This window comes from Eupeodes corollae, chromosome 3 (genome assembly GCF_945859685.1).
Source record: "Eupeodes corollae chromosome 3, idEupCoro1.1, whole genome shotgun sequence".
Lineage (NCBI taxonomy): Eukaryota > Metazoa > Arthropoda > Insecta > Diptera > Syrphidae > Eupeodes > Eupeodes corollae.
The window spans coordinates 112,685,161-112,711,205 of NC_079149.1; the positions used below are offsets into that span (position 1 = coordinate 112,685,161).

Below are 26,045 nucleotides of genomic sequence, written 5' to 3' on the forward strand. Positions count from 1 at the left end.
CCAGATAAGGACCTATCAGGTTGTTCACGATGGGCTTTAGACGTTCACATATTACGGCAGAGAAGATTTTTAAGGTGATGTTAAGTAGACTGTAGTTTAGAGGTTCTCCTCTTTTCAGTATCGGGCAAACAATACTGAGGTTCCATTCATCGAGCATGCTTTCTTCTGCATATCTTACAGATAAGTTGGTGCATTCTCCTAACCAACTTATATCCAGCTGCTTTAAAGAGCTCGGCATTCAAGCCATCTACTCCAGCGGCTTTATTAGACTTCAACCTAGAAATGGCAATCTTTACTTCGTCTAAGTCGGGAGGACGGGATTGTTGGCTTTCGTCGTCTATATTGAATGGATCATCCTGCCTGACAGCGGAATTCAGTTCTTCGTCGCCGTTATAAAGTCTGCAGAAGTGGTCCTTCCATATCCTTAGCATTTACTGCGGTTTCACTATGATGTTTCCACTTTCGTCTTTGCAGCCTTCGGTTCTAGGTTTATGTACGTGCATCATTCACGGGGTTTCAGAGAAAATGAAGATATTATCGTCTGCATACATCAACGCTTTGACGTCGACACCAGCAAAATTAATTACATCGGCAGAGCTGATGTCAAATCATCTAGGAAGATATAAAAGAGAAGCTTAACCCCCGATGTCGTTTGAAACCACGGCAATCCTTCGTTTCCGTCCCATATTGCCGTTTTATTGTTTTCGTTCAGGCATTTTATTATTTTCAACGTTTTTGTGGATATTCGGAGGCAACTGAGGACTTCTTTCTAAAAATCTTTTATTTTGACTCTAGGGACCTTGAAACGTCGAGAAATGTCAAAATTTGACAAATCGGATCCATTACAATAACTTCCTATGGGAAGTCAAAAAGAGTCTTGTATGTTATAGAACAATATTTCATTTTTTCCATTGTCTTACAGATTTTATCAGTTTTGCCTTGATTTCGATTTCGGATCATCAGGAATGGAGATTCGGTTTTCAGCCGCACCTCAAGAATGTGTAACGATTTGTTGAGCTATTCCCTTTCCCTCTTTTATTTTCATATAAAAAACATTGAAACGAGTGCACCGGTATTTCCTCTTACATCCTTCAATACATAATGCTCGTACTGTTTTTAAATTTTAAACACTCTTTTTGTGTTCGCTCCATAGACATACAAATATATAGCATCAGTTTTTGAGACTATTTCGAATGTTGATGCAATACCAAATCATAACAATTTTATATATACAAAGATCTTAAACTTTATTGACATTTTTTTGTATTTATTTCCAGGAACTCTCATGTAAAGATACAAAAACGCATTTGTAGTGAATGATGTAAGTTATTTTAATTAATTATTATACATATTATCTTATAGTTCGATAGATTTTAGTATAAGCATAGTTTAGTTTATATCAATCAATCAATGTAACCTAACAAACCTATTCGCAAATTTCCCTAATGTTAATTGTTTTTGTATTTATTGTAAAAATTGCAACTTAATGCCACAAATTGTGGCTATTTTCCACACCGATTTCCAAGCAATTAGTAGCACTTTGTTAGGCTGTATACAATATACATCTGCCACATTTGTACAAATTCCACTATCCAATACAGTACACACACAATACAATAAAATAAAATAGATGCGTGCAAATTTACGTATGTACCTTAACACTGTGTGCTCCTCTCAGATACGCACTTTTATATAGAAAAGTGGATAGATATGTGCCTTACCTATGAGTATGTTGAATAAATATATGGATGGATGAAGGTAGTGAAAAAGACTGTGTCAGTCGTTTTTGTATACACAAGTAAATTACGTCATTTTCCGCTTCCGTCAATGTAATTAAATTATAATGCCTTACAGTTGAGGGATGAGGCATAACATGGGATAAACACACGTACATATGTAATGTATGTTGTATAGATACATATTAAGGGACAACCTATGGACAATAGGTGCGTTTATGTTTAATATGCGTGTTGCACCATGAAGTAGAAGAAAAGTGCCGCGCGAATCTAATATAATGTCGTAAAGCATTTGTCCATAGTGTGATGCGTATCCATCCCGCCCGTTGGACGCACGTCCGTCCGTCGTCGTCGGTCGTCATCTAATACGTCCTGGTTTCATGTGTGATGTATGATATTTGCTACATAGAAGACCTAACCTCTCTCGGCATACTGTTTGTTTTATGCCATAAACTCGGTATTCAGTATTCAGCTTTACAGCTCTACATATGTTTATCAACCTACAACCAACTATAGAACAACCTTACAAAATGCCCGCAGCTTGCCAAGTTAATTAACGAGCCGAAACGAATTGAGCCAAAGCCAATAGAAAACATCTAAAGCAAACGGGCTTTTTACCAAATTTTAATTAACAATACCTATTTTGCTGCTTGCTACTTTCTACATGCAGTATGCTGTTGCTGTTGCTGCTGATGATGCAGATGAAAATGTATTAGTATAGGATAAGGTAACAACATTTGTATATATTGTTAGTATAGTTAAGTTATTATTGGACATAAGAGCAGGTTCCTGTACTCCTACGTTAAACTCGTTGTTATACTTATTATGTGAGTTTGTTTGTATAAAGAATGGTATAGGGTGCATTATGCGACTAATTGCATTGTGGGTGGAATATTGTTTTGTTCTTTCTCGTTTTGTTTTATGTTTGTATCTATAGACAAGGTTTGAAGAGAAAATTAAGTAAATTACAAAATTCCTAGAAGTTTACGGACTCAGTTTTTTTTTAAATCAAAAAACAATTATTTATTTATGATTTTGTTCTTTAACCATTTCTAACCTTTGCAACCTTCAAATTAATTTGACAGCTGAAATTAGCTAAAATAAAAAAAGGCTTATAATCTTATTGGTAAATTTGGAAAATGAAGTTTTATTAACCTTTATTACGGTATTATCAAATTATTGTGTGCAAGAAAAAACAAAGTTTTCCAATACTATAAGTATGACTTTTTGTACTGTTTTTTTTTCTTGTTGGGAAATATGTTTTTGAAATAAGAAGTCGTTTAAAAGGGACTACACAACTTTGAAAGTTGAAGCTTTCAAATTTTTGTTCATCATTAATTTTGTTTAAATCACTATAGACCATATTTTAAATGGATCTTTTATTTGGAAAACGTTCCGCAATCTTCAATCATTTTATAAAAAAGTAGTGAATATATTTCAATATAGTGTTGAACACCCTTGCCACGTAAAAAGTATGATCTGCCTATGAAATGGCCATTAATTGCGATATATTCAGGATGCCTGTTGATTTTATGTCAAAATAACTCTGCCTTTCCCCGACCATAATAAGGTGGAATGTATGACATCTTCTTTACTAAAACTTGCAATCTTAAAAAATTAAACTGATTACCTAGGATACTCCAGGAGTTATCTGGGTGAAAATGTTGTGGATATTCATAATACCTGAGTATCGAAGCCATTCCGAAAAACTGTGGATTTTGATCGACAGTATCATTGGTTGATATTTCCTTGCGACTAGACCATCGATAAATACGTAAGTTGGATGATATCAATCCCAACAATCCATGTCTCGGGAATTTTCCCAGTCCCAATTGGAAATTCTTACGCTACTGCTTATGCTAAGCTTTTTCATCTATTCAATTCCTCAGGTCTCGTTCCGAGCTGTTGGAAAACTGTATTTGTCCAGCCTATTCCCAAAAAAGATGAATCTTCCTCACCCTCTAATTATCGACTGATTGCACGTCCCTTCTTCTCAAGGTCATGGAAACGCTGATTAATTATCAGCTTAAGAAATATCTCAAAAACCGAAAGGATCTTAATGATCGGCAGTATGGCTTACGCAGCAATAGGTACAGTGGTGATCTCATGGTTCATCTCACGAAACAGTAAAGCAAATCTTTTTGGAGGAAGCATTTAATAAGGTGTGGCATCAGGTTCTCTTATCAAAAATGCGTGCTTTCGGTTTTCATGAATCCCTCCTTCATTGGATTAGTAATTACCTTTCGAATTGTTAAATACCAGTTGTATTGGATGTCTTCAAGTCTGAAATCCATAAAATAAATAATGGTGTGCCCCAGGGCTCTGTTCTATCTCCAACACTCTTTCTCATTTTTATTAATGTTCTCCTATCTGCAACTTTTCTAATCCAATACATTGTTTCGCTGACGATAGTAGTCTTAGCTTTTCAAATTCACATCCCTCTCCTTGTGATGTAGAATTGCAACGACAAAATATGATAAGCTCATACAATTCCGACTTCGACCTAAACATAATTGTACAATGGGGAATAAAAAATCGCATTGAATTTAATGCTGCTTAAACCCAATACTGTCTTGTATCGTTAAAGTGAGATATACTCCCTTGCATCACACTATTTTCTCGCTATGTGTATCCACAACCACCTTTTGTGGAACGATCACATCGCAATGTCGCCAAAAATGCCGCAAGATGTTTGGGTTTTCTAAGGCGATGCAAGAAGTTTTTTTCCCCCTCTGATATGGCTGTTATCTACAAGACTTATATACGTCCAAAACCTTAGTATAATTCCCATACCTGGACTAGTGCTCCTGCAACTTATTTAAGCCTCTTGGACAGTATTGAGCGTAAAGCATTTAGATTGATTGGTGATATTACCATCATAAGATCATTTACGTCGCTTAAACATCGTCGAAATGTTTCTTGTATCACCCTCTTTTACCTTTATTTAAACGGATTATGCTCTAGAGAAATAGCCAGTTCCAAACCTCCCCTTGAACAGTTCTACCGTAATACTCGGGCTTCTAGGAATGCTCAACAATATACTTTCGAGCCCAACTACAGTCGTACTGTCAAGTATAGAGATCGGTTCTTTAGCCGTACTACGCGAATGTGGAATGCCTTGCCACACTCTGTCTTTTCCAGCTATTGCAATATTCAGGAGATCAAAACCAATGTGCACCGACACCTCCTTTCGACCCCTCTCTCCCTTTCCTAGTGCTCACACTGTGTCTACATAATAAGGGTAGTATTATCCTCTGTCATGATGGTTATTGCGTTGGACTGTCATGCAAGGGGTCTTGGGTTCAATCCCTGCCTGTGCCACCTTAATTTAAAAAAAAAAATAATTTGCGCGGGTACTGCCTCTTGCGAGGAATTGACAAATCCTTCAAGAGTAAATTGTGTCATGAAAAGTGCTTTCTCAAATTAGCCGTTCGGATTCTTCCTAAAATTGTAGGTCCCTTCCATTCCTGACAACAGTACTCGCACACAGGAATGGTTGAGAGTTGTAAGTCACTAGGCCCTGGTTCACAACGGACTGTTGCGCCACCCAATTTATTTTTTATTATCTCCTTGAGTGTTCGCTTATTATAACAAAAAAATCTCCTTTAAACGACTTGGCCATGTGAACTGAACACCGAGATCGAGCGGTTTGAGAGAACTCAGAAGCCAACATAACCCATACACTAAACCGATTGAAAATTGGATATTTTATTTTAGATGCTTTGAAGCCTTCCCCAAGGCTTCTTGATCGATTAAGACAATTGTTGTCTTGCACATAATTTTAATATAATGACGTTTTCAATAAGGGCCGATAAATATTGAAATGGAATAAAACAAGCTGTGTGTTTATTTGAAAGGTGCATGTCAGGAATATGACATCGTTCAAATGCCCGCCTTTGCTTCTCACGAGAACACGGATCCAAGAGGTCCAATTTTCAAATTCCTCACAAATCCCGCTGAATTTGAACGATTGCCTGTATTATAATCACTTTTAGGGCATCGGTCAACTGTTGTTTATTGCATATAGACCTTCGACTTCAAGAAACCCCAGAGGAAAAAGTGTAGCGGGGTCGAATCGCATGACCTTGGTGGCCAATTCACATCACCAGTGCGAGAGATAACCTTATCCTCAAGTCGTTCATACAAATCGTGGCGTTTTCTGTTTGGCACGTAGCACTGTCCTGCTGGAACCACATGTCGTCATAAACTTTGAGATCCTGGATTGCCCAAATCCCGACGCAAATTTCGCCAAATTGAAGCCTGCGAAAGACCGAGTTCTTTCTACTGTACACTTTCACGGAGTGTGGTGATGTTTTTGGCCAATCTTGTGTTCCTTGAAAGTGCAAGTGTTGGCTGATTGTTTACTGAACCGCTGCGGTCGTCTCAAATTTGGCGACCAAACGTTAAGGAGTCGACTGTGAAGGGCCACCACAACTACCGTAAAATGGGGGCAATGCGCACAACGTTTGCGTTAACGAACACTCATTTCGATTATAAAGTTTTATCATAAGAAAGTGCTGTTCAACTTGTTACTTGCCATAATGATTTGGCATAAACAACTGAATGATAAACAAACGATTTGACAGATGTCAATTAAAAACCCCTTTACCAAAATGTACGTGCATTTATCTTCTACAAAAAATTTGCAAGTGTGGCAATAGGTAACAGCTCTTGCACTTTATTGTTGTTCAATTGATTTGGGAAAAGTCATCGTCAATTGTGGCTCTAGAGCGGTCGTAACTTTCTTGTTAGCATCGTTTTAAATGAAGTATGGTTATGGACCAATTGTTTGAATAACTAATAACGTTGCCAACTGTCCTATACCTGTTAAAAAAATACCCATCAAAGCAGACATAACATTTCAAATATGTACTTTCGTCAATATGTTGCTTTTAATATTTCATCATTCGAATAATGGTCTTTGATAACCCCGAAAAGTTTTCACCTTTTTTTTTATCAAGTTATTTGTAGAGCTGTAAATGACTTTCAGCCTACGATATTTTCTAATCTCTTTGACATGTTTATTTATCTATTTCCTTATTTATTTATTTTGTCTTTATATCTTTAATTCCATAAACAAATTACCTAAACATCGGTCAATGACATGTTTGCATTAAGGTTTTGATGACTTCCGAATCTACAAAAAACTTGTTTTTTTAATTTTAATTTGTTGTATGTGTTTATATCTGTCTAACACACCCCTGCTCTATGAAACTTTATTAGAAAATTCCTTTTATTCTTTATTAACCCTTTTGTCAACTTCCTTTAAACAAACCTAAATATAAGTATAAGAAAACTACCCCAGGCATGCAAATTAAAAATTTTTCATTTTGTCAAAAGCAAATAAATCAAGAGGCACGTGTCAGTTTTTCCATTAAATGCATCATGTACAGCTCTTCTTCAATGTTCCTTATAAGTTATGTAGGTTTAAAATTTTAACCAATTTCATCCGAATCAGATAATAAGCAATTTTGCTTCTGCCACAACAGACAAACAAAACAAATAGGAAGATATGAAAAAAGGACAAAAGGCCAACCTAATATGTATTACATGATAGCCAGTGGCTTATTATTTCTACCTTCTCATATAAGGTAGATATCATTGGTTATGGTCGGAAAGTTCTAAGTTCTCGTATGCAAAAATAAGAAAAGTTGCGTAGGTAGGTAGGTATAGGTATAAGTTCCAAGTTTCAAGTTCTAACCACCTATTCCTTTATACCCATCAACAACTTTTTACGTCAGAAAAATGAAAAGAAAGAAAGAAAAAAGAAGTAAGACAAGAAAAAGTATAGGTTAGGTAGGAACCTCCGTCGCCTTCACTACATCGTCCTTGTTAAACATTATTTTCTGTTTCCTAATTTGTGAGGATTTCCCAAGCAAGCCATCAGCAAAGCACAAGGAGAGAGCAAACGTAAGTATAATATTTTTGATTTGCTTCCCAATTAATTTAATGAGCACGCCAGACAGGATACACAGAGAGACATATTTTTTTTTCTTTCTTTAGATAATCCCTTCATCTCTTCTTCTTCATCGTCATCTTCTTCTTCTTCTCGAGAATTACCTATAAGCAACGACCGACACGATGATAATGATGATGATAAAGAAGAGAAGAAAGAAAAAAAGAATATAATATATCTAAAGATAGACGACAAGGACGATGATGACGACCGAAGCAATCAAATTACTATGCAACATAACTAGCGGTAATAATCCGATAATATCCTTTTTTCTATTAGCATTTCAATACAAATTCTACATCTCATCTCTTATCGTCTTTTTGTTTTTTTTTTATCTTGCTCCTTCTTGTCTTCATCCACGTGCTATGAGTTCTTGAAAAGCATTAATATCATCTACGTCTTCGAGGGCAATATCTTTCATTTATCTCTGGTGTGGCATCCGTGGCACCCGCTCTGCTACTCCTGTGTGCTCTGGTCTGGTCTGACTCTACTTTTTCGTCCTTCTTCGTCCTTCCCGTACGTCAGTCGTCCTGTGAATGTTTCCAAAATCCAAACATCAAACTCAATAATAAGGTGAAAATATTTGCAACCACACATGATCGAGTTCTTGTGTGAGTATATGGAGTTTAATACCCATCTCCACACACACAAACAAAGAGAAATATTATTAAAATACCTATATCCTGTTGCTAAAACCATACTCTTGCATATATACATATATAGATAGACGGAGGTAAGTGCGAAATAAGTTTATAAATGTGTGTACCTTTCTATTCGCACATCTGTGGTGGAATTTAATTAAATAAAGGCATTCCGGTCATTTTCCTTTTGTGCTGTTTTCCTTCTTTATACTTTACCTACTTCCCTCCATATTCTCACACTTCTCATCCTTTATTTTCTCTTTGTCTCTTTCTTTCTAATACGACTTTCTATATTACCCCATCCCCAAAATATACATTTTAAGGATTTTAAATTGCAAAAGATACGTAGTTTAGGTATAGAGATATAGGTTAGGTTAGGTATAGGTATAGGTACCATCAGAGTCGAACAGGAACGGAAACGGAAAGACGAAGGATAACAACGGAATAAAATTCATCACTCTCCCGTGTTCCATCCTCATCTCATAGTGTTCTATGGTACTTTGCTCTGAACAGTGTGAGATTTTAATTTAATTTTGTTGCTTTTCTCAACTTCAACAAACAAGAATAAAACAACAAAAACGAAAACGAAAACGAAAAAAGGATGTTAGGATTTGATATGATCCCTATAGAGCAGAGAGACGAAAGAGCACACTTTCATTAAGGGAAATTGAGTGAGTGAAATTTACCCTGCGATCCTGCAAATTAGTTTTGCACTGTGTCTGATGTTGATATTCGATTTCATTATGTTTTTGTGATGATGCTAAAAACTCATCCATTCATTAATAGTATCTACATATATATTCCTATACATCTGTATCTGTAGATATCTCTTGAAGGAAATTTTATGGGGTGAGAGAAAAAAAGAATCCTTCAATTAGACGGATTGCTAACAAAAATATATACAAAACAGAAAGTACGTAGGTGCTATATTTGCGGCCTTATAAGTCCTTTTATGACATCATTAAATATTTCTCATCATCATTTCTCTTGTATATATAAGTTTTTCTATACCTACCTAGCGATAAAATTGTTTGTGTGATTTATTAGTCAACTGTTATGAGTTTAATTGAAAATCGTAATTTCACAACCGCCTCTGCGAATAGTCATTTTCACATCCATACAAACTTATTTTGTGTGTGTATTTATTGTATATCCACATAGATATAAATATGCATAAAAGCATTTGATTGATTCCCCCTTGCCATTTACTGCACGTTAATTAATTATTTTCGCTTGAGTAATTAATCCTTGCAGGAAATATCTTTAACCATTGTGCGTAGGTTAACACAAAAAGAGACCAACAGTGGGGTTGTAAGGTTTTTGTTTGGTTATGGAAATAATAAAATATGTGTCAATGTTTTGTACTTTTATAATATTTAAATAATAATAAATAATAATTATGTAATCGAATAATTAAAAGAAGAAATTCAGTTTACTGGAAAAAATTCAGTTAAGTCAAGTGTATACGTACTTTCTTATAATTTTGTTGTTTTAATTTTATTCGTGGCAGTTTTATGTTCTCTTCAAACTGTATTTATTGCGATTTTAAGATTGGCGATCTGTTAAAGATTTGATGACCATAATTTCTAATCTTGAACGTTTGACAAGAACAAATTCATCTCTTAAGTTATTTTTGAATTCAATTCGAAGCTGCTACCTTATTCTTTCTATGAATTATGAATGTCTATCTATGTAAATCTTGTGTTCTGGTTTTGTATTTGATCAACGATTATTTTGTAGGTAAAAACGGTTTTGCCAGAGGTATTGGGTTAGATCTCTGCCTATGTCATCAAAAGTTTTTTTTTTTCACGGGTAGGTACTGCTTCTAGCGCGGAATTGACAAATTCTCCAAGAGAAATTCTTGTCATGAAAAAGTGCTTTCTCAAATTTGCCGTTCGGATTCGGCTTAAAATTGTTGGTCCCCGACATCCCTGACAACAGTAGTAAGTCACTAGGCCCTAGTTCTCAACGGACTGTTGCGATACACAATTTAATTATTTAAAAACGGTTTTGGAGATATGAATAAAATTAAAATTGATTAATTCGTTTAACCTGCCAAAAACATTCACACTGTCGAATACACACTAAAAACGATGACATTTTTAGAGAAAACAAATTTAAAATATTTCTCTCATTCTTTAGGGTCTTTTGACTTTAAAATTTGGTGCTGTTTTAAAAATTGTTGCTGTTGAGAATCGATCTAGATTTTATTTGTATGTTGATAAAAGAATGTTTAGGACATTGAAATTAATTTCTTTAATTTAATTGAATTGAATATTTTCACATTTGTCTGTGTGTGTGTTTACGTAAGTACGTTAGAAAAGAACCAGTGAAGATATCGAGGTGAAATAATTTTTGTATGCAGATAATAATGCAGAAAGTTTCAGAAATTACCCTCAACAAAATTGAAAGGGTGGTTTTTTACTTGCGGCATATGGGAACTACATATATGAGAAGTTTTGCATTCTTGCAAAATTTCGAACTCGAGATTTTAATCAAACATGATATTACGATGGTAAAGAAGTCGAAAAAAGTGCGTCCCGCGATTCCGTCCACCAGTCCTGTCTGTTTGTCCACGCTCCTACAGCCTCAACCATTGGGTCGATTTAGTTCAAACTTGGAATTTATGGTTTTGATTAGATTCGTGTTAGGCGTTATTTTCATTTTTTTTAAAGATAAAAACTAACAGTGGCCCCCATGCAATATTTTCGTCAAAAACGAAAATTCGAATTTTCTCAAAAACAAACCGATAGATTTTTTTCGATTTTCCCTAAAATTTTATATTTTTAAACTTGGCTTCTTTTAGTAAGAAAAACATAGAACCGTTATATTGTTTTTTTTTTTTATTTTCTCAGCTACTCTTTTACAGCCCTAATAATGAATGATTATCATAAGTCCAATATTTGTATGTTTTGATTTAAAAAAAATATATTAAATTTTTGTTTTTCAAAATTCTATATCTCAAAAACGGGTAAACATTTTTTTACGAAATTCAAATGTAGAGCTTAAATTTTCAATCACTAAACCATGCATACCAAAAATATTTTTAGAACAAAATTAAAAAATTGTATGCATACAAAATTAATTAAAAAAAAAACACTCGAACAATTTTCGAAAAAAAAAATTGTTAAATCTTTGGTTTTTTGACCTATATAAAAAAATTATTTTTCAGGTAAAATTTTAAATCTTAAATTAGTTTTTTTTTAAATTATATTACTTGTATTAAATGTAACCCCCTCCCATCTCACCGTGCTTGATTGCGAAAGAGAGCATTATTTTTACAAAATTTTGATTATATTCCTATCTTTTATCCAAATTAATGCATTTGGTACATATTTATGTAATTTTATAACTATAACTATTGTAAATACCAATGATGGCATCATTTCTTATTCGTTTTACACACCTACCTAACTACACAGCCAATAGGCTATCGCTTTACAATTTACACATACATACATGTGCTTCCTCTTTCTTATCTTCGGATAATTTATTTTCCATCCTGGTTCTTCTAATATGAAATTAAAATAAAGCTATCCAAAGGAAAAAGCTTTGAACGAACTAGTTGAATACACAAACAATTATTTTCGTTAAGTGTGCTTACAAGTATTTTTCATTTCCGGGATGAGTTGTCGTAGGATGAGTTGTGTGGTGGGATGAAACTAGCTTACCGACAAAAAATTGTGTGAATTCGATTCATTCAAATACACATCCCATTTCCCCTGAACATAATATTTTCCGAGCATTTCATATTTTTATTATAATACAAATTTAAGTTTTTCAACAAATTATAATTTAATATTCAATAAAATACAATTTGTTTAATTTACGGAAAATTTTCTATGTTTTTACACTTTATTTGTTCAAATTAGTTCCGTATGAGAGCCGATAAAGGGAGACATGCTTACAAAATAATATATATGAGACGTCCATAACACATTTCTATTCAATTACTAAACACCTGCATAAAAAAAATATTTTTAAGAAAAAATGGAAAATTTGTATATATAAAAAAATGAATTTAAATAAAACCGGTCTAACGATTTTCAAACAAAAAATTGAAAAATTGAGGTTTTTTTTACAAATCAAATGGTATTTATATCTTTAAAGAAAAACTTATTTTACAGGTGTATTTTTAAATCTTATATAGGTACTTTTTTAAACAGACTCTTTGCATACAGGAGCAAATTCGTGCGACCCAGTTGTGTATTTTATTATTCATACAATTCAACATTTTCTAGAAAAGCGGTGGAAAGTATTTTGTACAACATACTACATATTGTGTATTATTGGTATTTTTACCCTTTTTGGTGTTTAATAAAAATAAAGTGGTTTGTCTAAATAATTTTTCTGATGTTTAAAGTTAAGAGATTATTTTTTTTCTGAGACTATGCAAATAAGCAACATTTTTTTTTAAATTACTGCAAGAATGGGTTTTAATGCTCCGATAAAAGTTATATCACAATAATGTATGTGTTTCCGTTGTTTTTCAACCTTTGATTTGTATATCAACTCACTTTTCTGTAAAATTACATCTTCCACCTAAAAGGGAGAATGTATTATTTTCTTCTTTTGGCTCAATCATCTTACTCCAGAGTTATGGTATGCCTCGTGACAAATTGAGTATTTTTGTTATTTTAGTATCAGCTTTTCGGTTTTTTAAAGCGTTTTGTAGCAAATTTTTGAAGAACTGTATTGTAAAAATCGGAACATAAATGGCAATTTTAGATTCAGCCTAAGTTATATTAGTGTGTTGAGAGACATTTTTCTGGCTACCTACAGTTTTGACCAAAACAAAATGAACTTTTACTGCCTTGATTATTAAATAATTAAAAAACTAATTTTGGATTCAATGATTCTTATGGAAAATAAAATATAGTTGGTTTTTGATAGTTCCTTAAATATAGCACAATTAGTACAATTCTTTAAATATAAGGTCAAAACCAAAGAAACTTTTTTAAAATACATTTATTTCTTAGACTTACTGAAACAGGAAGTTTTATAAAAAAATACTAGCTTTTTTATAAAACTTCCTGTTTTTAATCACATCAGCTAATCTTTGAGGCATTAAGTCCATCAAATTGTTATTATGCTATTTGAGATACTTTCCCAAGCAATTTTATTTTAATCAAGCAGATCATTTTTATTTTGTTGTTGTTGATTGACGAATTGTAAAGACTACTTTGCAATTCATTGATCAACAACTTTTCATAGATGTTCTATGAGGTTGAGATCTGCGGAATGTGCTATGCATTTTAAATCTGGTTTTCTTGAAACCACATTTTTACAGTATTGGATGTGTGCTTTGGGTCGTTCTCCTGCTGAAATATCCATTTTACAGGCAGTTGATCCTCAGCGTGTAGCAGCATTACATTTTGCAAAATATCACGGTAAATAAAACGATCGATATGTACAATCTATTTGGAGAATCAGTCCCAGTTTGAAGCAAAACAAATCGAACCTGGGGTTGAAAGTTATCAGTGTGGGTCGCACCCTGACCCCAGCCTCTTTTTCAATTTTATTGTTTATGGTGAACACTTATTTTTGTGCAGTAACGATCTCAAAAAAAAATATTTTAAAGTGGTTGATATATCTCAATACAGGTACAATAAAAAAACTGTACTCAAATTTTATAAAAAATAGTCATTCCTTACTTTGTATAATTTTAAATATAAAAACAGCTTTAAATTCCCAAATTCCCTGCAGTTTTTATTCAGAAATAAAACATTTTAAGCACTTTTAAATATTTTAACTTTTAATACAATTTATTATATTTAAAAAGAAAATACCTGTGAATAAAGTTCATTTTATTTTACTTTTAATTTTAAATTCTATGAATGTGATGCAAAGTTTAAATCAAAACAACTTTTTTCGAAGAACGAAATTATTTGTTTTTTTTTTGCATAAATTAAAATTAAATAAAATTCGTTGTTTGAAAAATAAAAATTGCCAGAAAAAAAAACAAAGGTTGTTATTAAAAAATGTATACAATTTTACTTAACATCGATTGACCATGCACACTTTAAACCTAAAATGGTCCATCCAGAATTGCAAGTATCTTTATCGAAATATTGTATTATATATTTATATTTCTGCATTTTAGAAAAGTATAAAAAAGATACTTATACGTCATAGTGTCCCTTCCAATAGTTTATTTTACCTATGAAGACATTAAGGAATAAACAAAGTGTACTTGTCTAGTTTTGGATCTTTGCTCATTTTTTAGAAAACTAGTACTGAATATACTTTACAATTTTTTTCATCCGAAGAATTTTATCCATGATTCCTAATATTTGTAAATCGATTTTCGGATTTTTTTTTGGTTTCATCAAGTAAAATATTAAAAATACATATTTCTTGTTATGCGTACCTTAAGCACGAAAACCTCCAAACAACACTGTAGCTAGGCTGAACTCCCTAAATCATTAAGAATTGTGTGCTAAGGGGACATCAGAATTAATTACATTAGTATCTGTATAGCTACATAAATATATATATTATATTCGTTATACTCTCTGTAGACCATAGTGTTAGCGGTTCTTATTCTAATTAAATTCATTTTTCACGAATTCTATTTACTCGCCCTTTTTTTCAATTCTCGCATTCTCATCCCTTAGACATACGTATTATCTTTATTGTTACTCTTAATTACCCTCAATTCAACCTTGATCTTTCTTTAGGTAGTTATATGACTCACAAGGATATTAAATATATGTAGATATGTAAGATTATAGGTAGTTTGAGTTGCATGCAATATAACACTCAATAAACTGATTGTGGAGTGCCATATGTATAATATAGAGTATCTTTCTCGCTCTCTCCCTCGCTCTCCTTCTATTTGTAAATATCTTCAAATTAATTAAAACGATCCAATTAGTAATGGAATAATTGAAATTGATTTAATATTATGAATTTCATTTCGTCCTGTGGTCGGTCGTCTAGAGAGTAGGTATACGAATGTGAGTGTAGTAGTGGTATGGTTACAAGTCTCCAATTCTACCTATACATGTATGTACAGACACACATCAACATATCGCAGTCCTCTTATGCCCATTCTCCCTTTTCTATAACAAACATTTTGTGCGAATGACTACGCTAAAGGCCATATAATGTTGTATGAAACATGAACAACATTCAATTCAACCATACACACATTTTCTCTCATATTCCCTTGTATAATGATTTGTGTCTGTTGATGATGGGAGGGTAGAGGGTGAGGATAGGGAAGATTTTTCCACAAATAAACAGTGCTGTGGAAAAAATAATTAATACATGAAGTTTTCTCAAAAACCATCAATATCTTCAATTGAGGATTATTCCAGAAGTTAAATCAATATAAAGGGAACGGGTTGATTTTGACATCTTATGACAGTGGTCATATTTTTAGTTAAGATTATATAACTTTGGATTTTGGAGCAGTTGGAAGTTGATCCTAACAGTTCGCTGATCGCCAACTTCTTGCGGCCTATGTTGATACGTGCAGCTCAAGATACAATCGATAATTTGCGCTATCGGTTTAATGGCATGATTATCACGCTCCGAGATGACGTGAATTAGCCACCAAGTTCAAGATCGTATGATTGCAGGTCTTTGCAAATAAGCCGTAATACATCGCAGCCCTCGAACTGAATTATGTTCCATCTGTCAAATTTAGCCTGATTTATGCGCCAAAATCATCAAAAACTGGATCTTTCAAATGCGCACCATTCAATGGAAACCCGTTTTAAGAAATTTTATTTACAATTTCAAAATTTTTAAATAGACAAATAATAATATCAGTTAAAAGGCCTTTTCGGCCTTGGAAACATAAAAACACTATTGACATGACATTCAAACATACCCGTTCAAAGTCATACACGGACTTGAACTCAATAGCCACCGGAAGTCCTAACAGAAATCTATACTTGGGAAAACGGCCGGTTTCATAATAAAAAAAGAGGCTGGTATGCGACCCACACTGATAACTTCCCATCACGTCTGTCTATTTGTCTTGCTTAAAAGTTTGTCTATATGTACTCGTATCAATTTTTACCAAATTTGCGTACTAATTTTTGTACATTTTATTTTCTATGAAAAAACGGACAGTTGGATTTTTATAAAAAACTACTGGATATCGGAAACAATATTTTCTGTTAAATAAAGAAGTTTAAAGCCGATATTTTTAATTTTTAAAAAGCTATTTGAGTCGAAAGTAAATTTTTACCACGTTTTAGTATTGTTTTGTTATTTGTAAAAAAAACTATCAGTTATTTCTTACAAGATAAAATTAGTTTGAAGCCAATATTTCAAATTTGTGAAAAGATATTTGAGTCGAAAATCAATTTTTACCAACTTTTGTTAATTTTTTTTTTAGGTATTTAATTTTTTTTACAAAAGCTGTCAATTTGATTTTTTTCAAAATTTTACTGAATGTTAACAACAATAATTTTTGAAAGATAAAAGTATTTTAAAGCCAATATCTACAATTTTTGAAAAAGTATTTATACTTTTATACATTTTTTTTTTTAGGTTTTTTTATTTTTTGTAAAAAAAACTGTATATTCGATTTTTCTCAACATTTTTTAGAATGTTGAAAACAATATTTCGCGAACGTACGAATGTACGGACGTACGAACATCTTTCTAAACAAATTTTATTTCGACTCTAATGACCTTGAAACGTCGAGAAATGTCAAAATTTTCAATTTAACAAATCGGACCCATTACAATAACTTCCTATGGGAAGTTAAAAATCATCGCTCTCGGTCTTTTTTTTTCAACTAATACTCACCTGAAAGTACCCGTGGCGTGATGGTTAGTGCGTTGGACTGTCATATCAGAGGACTTGGGTTCAAACCCCGCCTGTGCCATCTAAAGTTTTTTTCTGCACGGGTACTGCCTCTTGCGAGGAATTGCCAAATCCTCCAAGAGTAATGAAAAGTGCTTTCTCAAATTAGCCGTTCGGATTCGGCTAAAAATTATGGATCACCTCCATCGCTGACAAACCTTACTCGCACACAGGAATGGTTGAGAGTTGTAAGTCACTAGGCCCTAATTCTCAACGGGCTGTTGCGCCACCTAATTCATTTATTTAATATACTCACCTGGATTTACGGATTTTGAAGCCGCTCAAGATCTGTTTTCTTTCAATTTGAGAATCAAAAACATGCATATTTATAGATAGCCAAGCTACAATCAATTCCATCTCCACCATTGTCACAAATCCAAAGCTTGCAAGACAGTAATGTACGGAGCTACGTTCATTTAACAATTCCAACACGGTTAAACCCTTAGTTGGGTCTCAGGATATAGTGCAATTGAAATATATGAAAAATTGGTCAATGATGTACACGCCACTTTATATACTTTTGAAGTTTGCAAGTTTTCGATAAATCTGTGGCCGAATATTTCCAAGAAAACTACAATGTGTATATGCCACTAAAGAATATCCTTAAGTCCTCCCAAAAGCCATGTAGAGACCTCAACATAAATTCACACTCACTCTCCTCCACCTATCCCAATCCTTAACATATCCTGGGTAGGATGCTTTCCGACCATTCCTAATGCTTCGTGATCCCAGAAACAGACATTTTTAAAAATTTGGACCATATCATTTTTATTGAACACCACCTTCATAGAGTCTTTGAGTCCTTCCAAATGTTGTGAACTATTTTATTCACCCCAGTGTTAAGCGAGAAATGTTTTTCCCAATACTTATTTATTTTTGTTTCTTTTATTTTTGCATTTCTCTTCATATCCTGCGTATATCTCTTTGTTCATCATCAGTGTGTTTGATGATGTGTGAGTGTGTGTATAAGAGTATGTTGTGTGTATGTATGTACGTGTAACTGGACCTCACGCAAGGTGATAGCGGTAAATTGAAGCAGAGGGTACATCAACAATTACCCCTCGTCCTGTTTTCTTGTTTTTTTTTTGTTGTTGTTGCTGTTTTTTCTCTAAAGGTTATGTAGGTACAACTGAGCACATTATTTCTTTAGCTTTATTTGTTGCGTGTGTGTAGAAGCTATGATGTGATGGTAGCATAGCTATATACATATAGCAGCTATAGCAGAAGGACGAAAGGACGTGCATATGTATGGAGCAATTTATCCTTCTTGCAATTTAATTAAATTACTGTAATTGCCCGGTGTACAAATGCGAATTGATGTGTGTGCACGAATGAATGAGGCTGCTCTGTGGCGTACGAAAGCAAGCAAGCTATAGCGGCAGGAGAATTGACGAAGTCAGAGTCAGAGTAAGTGCAGAGAAGAGGTGCTCTGTGGTATAAAGACAGAGGATTGTTGTATGTTTGAGGGTGGTGGGGTAGGGTTGAGGGGGTAGTTTTGGGAGGCCGGACGATGACGACGATGATGATGATGATGACGATGATAGAGCGAATTGCTAGATGCAAAATGAAATTGCTTTTTGGCATTTCAATTATTTAATTAAAAGAATTGCACATACTTTATTGCTTGATGATGATGATGATGACTACGAAGGGGATGGAATAGGAGTTGGATTTAACGAGAAGGATGGGTATGATAGGGGTGGAATAGCACCACACCGCTCGCTAGTATCAGTAAAGATTTTATATCTACCTATTGACCCTGCGCCTACAAGATAATGTCGTTATTCCTTTCTGCTTCACTTCAGTGGTAGGTATTTTCTCGACTTTAGGTTCATCGAGAGGTCTGTCTTGCCGCTTGACGTTGATGTTGCTTATGCTTAGCTGCAAAAGACATAGGAACACCAATTTTGAAAATAACACAGCCCGGAAACCAACTTAAAATAGGTTCGTTTCTAAATCTCTATGTGGGTATCTCTATACCTACACCTTATCTCTAACCAACCTAACTTATTTTGTAAATTCATTCATGGATGTAAACGTGGGGATGTTTTTGTGTGTAAACATTTGCCTCTAAATATTGTTGGTCTTCGTTTTCCGTTTTAGTCCTCATTCTCGTCCTCGCTCGTCATTTTACTATGTTGCCGTGCGTTCGTCCTTGAATTGATTAAAATTGTTCAATGGAGAGAGAGCACATACAACCATCATCATCATCATCATCATTGGTCGCCTGCCCTGGCCTAGCCTGGTACATGGATCTTCCCGGCCGGTCGGTCGGTTGGTCTCGGTCTACAACGAAAATTAGCCGGCAGCGGTTTATTGTTAGATTATTCTCATCTGGAGCTGACATTCTTCAATTTTGATTTATTATTCAATATTGTGTGTGTGTGTGCGTTACTAACTATATCTACCTACCTATTATACGCTTGCAGGGTAAATCTCCCTCTCTGGCTTCTGGACGACGACGATGATGATGATGATGATGATATGACTATGAAAAACGGAGATATTTGAAGTGGGGTGGTAAACGAATATTCCAATTACGAAAATTTAATTAAATTAAAAAAAATATATAAAATCTCACTGTGATATGCCTCTGCCTCTGATGAGGCTTTAGCTCTTATATACCTATCTACCTACCTACGTACGTACATTTATGGAAAAGATATTAAAAATTTTGTTTATATGCGAATTGCTCGTCTCTGAATTCCGGACATAAAGAAATACCAATTTGTTCGGATTTTGTATGTAATCAAACTACATTTAATTTTACAAAAATAGCGGTATTTTTTGACTTTTTTTCCGCTTTGACCGATAGGTATTTTCTTTAAAAGTTTGTATATACCACGAAAGCGGAATTTAGTTTAAGTTCTGGAATTACTCCTCCAGAAAATGAGCAAAAACTTAAAAATTCTTTTGAGTCCAATATTTTCTACAAATGTGGGAAAAATACTGGCCTGGTATTTAATTTAGCCAATTTTTTTATAAAATTTTCCAATTTTTTTTTTAACAAACAAACACAACAAATACAATGAAATCACTAAACTGAATAGTAACTTAAAATTTACAAATAATTTCTAATATGAGATACTGCCATCTTATTGGTCCAATTTTACAGGAATTTTTTGAGCATATCCGGTCTTATTTAGACAATGGTACGAAAAAACTTGGCTTTTCAACGAATGTGTAAAAATATCAAAATCTAGTTAAGTTTTGTGCTTTCGTAATCGTTTGAGCAGCTCCAACGATATTAACACCTTGACCAAAATTGTTGAATAACCGTTTTAGAAAAAAGAGGTTAAAAGCAGTAAAGCGAATAATTTGTCAACTTACTGCCCACTTATCAAAAATATCCGATGTTTTTTGGATATTTTTGCTAATATACAACAAAAAGGCTTAAAACGTCTATTAACTTATCCTAGGAAGTTATTGTAATCAGTCCGATTTATCGAATTGAAAATGTTGGCATTTCCCGACGTTTCAAGGTCCCTAGAGTCGAAATTTTTAGAGAGATATCTGTGCGTGCGTGTGTAAATACGTCCGTAAGTTCGGGAAGTTTTTTTCGTCGTCGTCCATAGCTCAAGAGCCAGTAGAGATATCGACTTCAAATAAATTTTGTTACACCGATAATAACACGAAAAGATGCAGAAAGGGCTCTCAAAAAAATTGCGTGGGTGATTTTCTTACCATAGCAGTTTAAAAAAATAGGTAAACATTTTGGTTTACTTTAAATATCGCACAAACCTATAACGCTAGAAACTAAAATTAAATTTTATATTATATATTGTAACGTGATATCAAACAAGTATATTTTTGAAAAACAATCGGATTTTTTTTTTATAAATCAAAAAAAAATGAAAAAAAAATAATTGTCACCTCGAATATTTTACGAACAAAAGATGCTTCACCCTTTAAAATGATTGAATGCGACAAAGAATAACGTTTTAGACATCTGGTAAGCTTTTGAGAAAAATCGAATTGACAGGCTTTTTCTAAAAACTGAAAACCTAAAGAAAAACATTACTAACTTACTTACTTACTTACTTAAGGTGGCGTAACAGTCCGGGCGGACCTGGGCCTCAACCAACATGCGTCTCCAGCCAGCTCGGTCCTAGCTAGCTGTCTCCAGTTTCGCACTCCAAGTTGGTTGAGGTCCTCTTCCACCTGGGGGAGCCACCTGAGTCGCGGTATTCCTCTCCTGCGCCGTCCCTCGGGATTGGATTCGAAGACCTTCCGGGCTGGAGCGTTGATGTCCATCCGCTCTACATGACCTAGCCATCTAAGCCGTTGGACTTTAATTCCGCTAACTAGGTCAGTGTCGCTGTACAGCCCGTACAGTTCGTCGTTATATCTTCTCCTCCATTCTCCATCTATGCGTACGGGACCAAAAATCACCCGAAGAATTTTTCTCAAATCATCATCCTAGGACGCTTTCATCTTTCTTTGATAGGGTCCAGGCCTCAGCGCCATAAATAAGAACCGGGATGATGAGTGTCTTATAGATGGTGATTTTAGATGCTCGAGAGAGGACTTTACTTCTCAATTGCCTTCTAAATTCAAAGAAGCAGTGATTTGCAAGAGTTATTCTTCGTTTGATTTCAGCGCTGGTGTCGTTGTCTGCATTAATAGCGGTGCCTATGTAGAAAAAGTCCTTAACTACCTCAAAGTTATAGCTGTCCATGGTGACGTTTTGTCCAAGACGTCGTCGTTCAGTGTTCTTTTTTGATGACAGCATATACTTGGTCTTGCCCTCGTTGACCACTAAACCCATCTTCTTCGCTTCCGCCGCAATGCTCAAAAACGCTCCACTGACATCACGCTTTGATCTTCCAATTATGTCAATATCATCTGCGTATCCGAGTAATTGGATGAACCTTTGAAAGATTTTGCATCTAGTATTTGGTTGAGCTTTGCACAATTCTTTCCAGAACGATGTTGAAGAAGTCGCATGGCAGTGCATCGCCTTGTCTAAAACCTTTTTTGACATCAAATGCATCGGTAAGATCTTTTCCGACCTTGATAGAGCAGCGTGCATTCTCCATCGTCATTCTGCACAAACGGATAAGTTTGATAGGGATACCAAAAGTAGACATTGGTCGGTAGAGCTCTTTCCTATAGATGCTGTCATACGCGGCTTTAAAATCGATAAAGAGATTGTGGGTATCTATTTGAAGTTCCTGGTTTTTTTCCAAGATCAGCCATAGTGTGAATATTTGGTCGATAGTGGACTTTCCTGGTCTGAAGCCACACTGATAAGGACCAATCAGGTTGTTGACGAATGGCTTCAGACGTTCACATAATATGGCAAAGAGGATCTTATACGCAATGTTAAGGAGACTGATGCCTCTGTAGTTGGCGCAGTTTAGAGGGTTTCCTTTCTTATGTATCGGGCACACTATGCTGAGATTCCACTCATCGGATGCGATGCCGTCAGCTCCAGCAGCTTTGACTTAAGTTTAGTTATAGCTATCTTCACTTCGTTAAGGTCGGGTAGGCGGAATTGTTGATCTGCGTTGCCGAGGTTGAGTGGTTCTATCTCCCTTACAGCGGAATTCGGTTCGTCATCGCCGTTATATAATTTAGAGAAGTGATCTTTCTTTCGACTGCGGTTCTACTACGATGTTCCCCTGATCGTTTATGCAGGCTTCGGTTCGTGGCTGGTACCCTTTTGAGGTTTTTTTTACCTTTTTGTAAAATTTACTAACCACATTCCTGTTGTGACATCCCTCTATCTCCTCGATCGCGCGCTTCTTATGCTCTCTTTTTTTCCATCTAAGAAGCCGGTGTTGCTCTCTCCTCTTCTGCTCGTAGAGCTCGCGAGCAGCTCTAGTCCTTTTGTGCAGCGCCGTTTTGTATGCCTCTTGTTTCGCTGCGTGAGCTTGCCGGCATTCGTCGTCAAACCAGGGGTTACACTGTAGTGGCTGTGTGAAACCTAGCACTTTAGAGGTGGCATCTCTGATGGCTGCAAGGCAATGTTGCCACTGGTTTTCAATGCTTAATGCAGGCAGCATAGGAATCCTTAAGAGGTTATTAGTGACGGAAAAGGACATGGAAGTCTCTTGCGATTTTAGCCGTCTAACGTCGAATCTTCTCACAGAACTTCCTTGTTTTGGCTTGGATCGGGATATCCGTAGCCGTACCTTGGCTACAACGAGGTAGTGGTCCGAGTCAATGTTGACCTCTCGGAATGTTCGGATATCCTGTCGTGCGTCGATCGCATCGCAATGTGGTCAATCTGGTTGACAGTTTATTGATCAGATTTCCATGTCCCCTTGTGGATATTAAGATATGTGAACTGCGTACTAGCTACCAGAACGTCTCGCCCCGCAGCGAAATCGACCAGCCTGAATCCGTTGTCGGAGGTGGTGTCGTGCAGGCTGTATCTCCCAATTATGCCATCAAAGATGTCTTCTCTTCCTAGCTTCGCATTAAAATCTCTTATGACAATTTTAATGTCATAGCCAGGGCACTGCTCATATGTCTTGTCCAAGAGCTCGAAGAATATGTCTTTGGTGTCTTCATATTTCTCCTCTGTTGGGGCATGCGCGCATATTAGGCTTATGTTGGCGAATTCAGCCTTGATGCGGATTGTCGTGATGCGCTCGCTCACACTGTTGAAACTCAAGACTTTTTGCCTGAGTCTAGTTCCAACAACAAATCCACACCCAAATATACGCTGTCTTTGTTCTCGGTAGCAGTCGCCGTAATATACATCGCAGTCTTTTAGTTTGCGTTTGCCCGGTCCATTGCATCGCACTTCTTGGATGGCGGTAATATCTGCACTAATTGTTCGGCTGCACGTGGTCTGTTAAGGGGCCAAACATTCCACGTACATATCCAAAGTTCGTTGTCCTTATTTCGTTTGCGTGGGTTGTCAATAGTGAATCCGTCCGTATCCGAGGCTTGTTGGTGCTTCGCAACTAAAGGTATTTTTTACTAGGCCAGGAAGTCACCCCGTCGGCACAACCCCTGAATTGAATGCACATATCTACCATTTGAACATAAAAAAAAAAACATTACTAACAGTTGGTAAAAATGAATTTTCGACTCAAATATCTTTTCAAAAATTTTAGATTATTGTTTCAAACTACATAATTGTTTTTTTTTTTTATAGGAAATATTGTTTTCAACATTCGGTAAAATTTTGAGAAAAATTAAATTAAAAAACCTAAACAAAAAAAACAATAAAACTCGGTAAAAATTTACTTTTGACTCAAATGTTTTTTTCAAAAATTCAAAATATTGGTTTCAAACTTGTTTTGTCTCACAAAAAATATTGTTTTCGACATTAAGTACATTTTTTTTTTTAAATTCAACTATCGGTTTTTTTATGAAAAAATAATAATTTGAAATCTGCCAATGAAATAAAACCTTGTTTTGTTTTCTATGTTAATTTAGTAATTTAAAACATCAACGTTCGAAAGCGTACCGTAGTATTATTAATTAGCTGTTAATAAGTTCTTATATAGTAAAAATGTTGTCTTTCTTTATTTTCTATGTTTTTTTTTTGTGTCTTACTTTATTCATATAAACAAGAAAAAATTGTATAATATTAACTTGTGTAAGCATTGCAACAGTGCCTGCAGCCCTTTTACCTAACTTATACCTAGCCTTTCACTAAAGTCGAAAATTCATGTAAAGGATGGTTAGATTCTAAGGGCCGATGTTGAATGTGAACCACAACTAGACTTAAAGTTTTGTTCTGCATTTCATTAGACATCTCTCAATTTCAGATTTAATCAATTTGAACCATGTCAAGACCTACAATCGAGCAACGCGTTAAAGTTATTCAGTATTATTATGAAAATTATGAAACAAATTTTTTTTTACTAATTTATCAGAAATTAATAACTTTTATCCTAAAAGTTTCTTGTATAAAAGCAGTTACAAAAAAAAGCAAAGCAACGTCTGCTCGGACAGCTAGTTATTTAAAACTACAAGTGACATTTTCAGTTTTCAGCTCAATTGAAGTATCAATTATTATTTTCTTTTTATGAAGAAGATAAATTAAAACTTTCATCATAAATTTGCGAATTTATATCTGCTTACAGTGTAGGTCTACCTGAAACTTATGTAAATGCTAAAAGTGAAAGTATATAATTGGCTTCAAATGAATGATAAGATACTTTCTTTAAGATGTCTACTGATTATTTTGTTGCGCTGACTAAATTAATTTTAATTACTTTGCCAATTACTCAATACAAATTAACCTAAAGCTTCTTTTCTTAGTTTAAGATCTGTCAAACTTAAACTAAATAGATAAATAAAACCGCTTCTTACAGTTTTACTTTAACAAAATTAGCCATCTATAAGCACCTGTAAATATCTTTTATTTATGAGTATGGATGTATGTATATGAAAATCTATATTTAAATTAAAGAAAAACGAATCTTTGAATCGTTTAGCAATCGAAAATAATTGCTTGTCATCTCTAAGGTTGCTATAACAGTGGTATAAGTTATAGGTTTACGGCATATACTGTTTAAAAGTAAAAGAAAAAACGTGCAAACTAGTCATGCTACTGCCATCACTTAACTTCTTACCAAAGTAACAACTCACGTTCCCTGTTATTGCTCTTTTCATCTCACTTTGTTGGCATATATATGAGTTTAACTTCTTTGGAGGTAATCACTTGTCAATATACCATATAGCTTATGTTGAAAGAGTTAGACATCAGGTAGTCAGAGAGGTATAACGAGGAGGTTTATATCGACTTTTAAACTCTCAAAGGTCGTATCATCATCGTCATCTAATACCCAATTTAACAAAACATCAAACGCAGTTCATTTTAATTAATTTAAATACTTATACCATCATCATGGATCAGTAAAGAACCTGAATCCGCTCCCGTTCTTGGTGAACCAGCCACCGCACCGTCGAACTTCCTTA

General features: G+C 34.6%; 1 protein-coding gene across 1 annotated transcript in view; it reads left to right on the plus strand.

Moving 5' to 3' along the window:
- Positions 1-26,045, plus strand: part of LOC129949388 (actin-binding LIM protein 1-like) — a 302,819-nt gene that overhangs the window by 180,242 nt on the left and 96,532 nt on the right. The window contains exon 2 of the mRNA XM_056060819.1: positions 1,278-1,321. The gene's annotated coding sequence lies outside the window, so the exon portion shown is untranslated. The remainder of the gene's footprint in view (positions 1-1,277; positions 1,322-26,045) is intronic.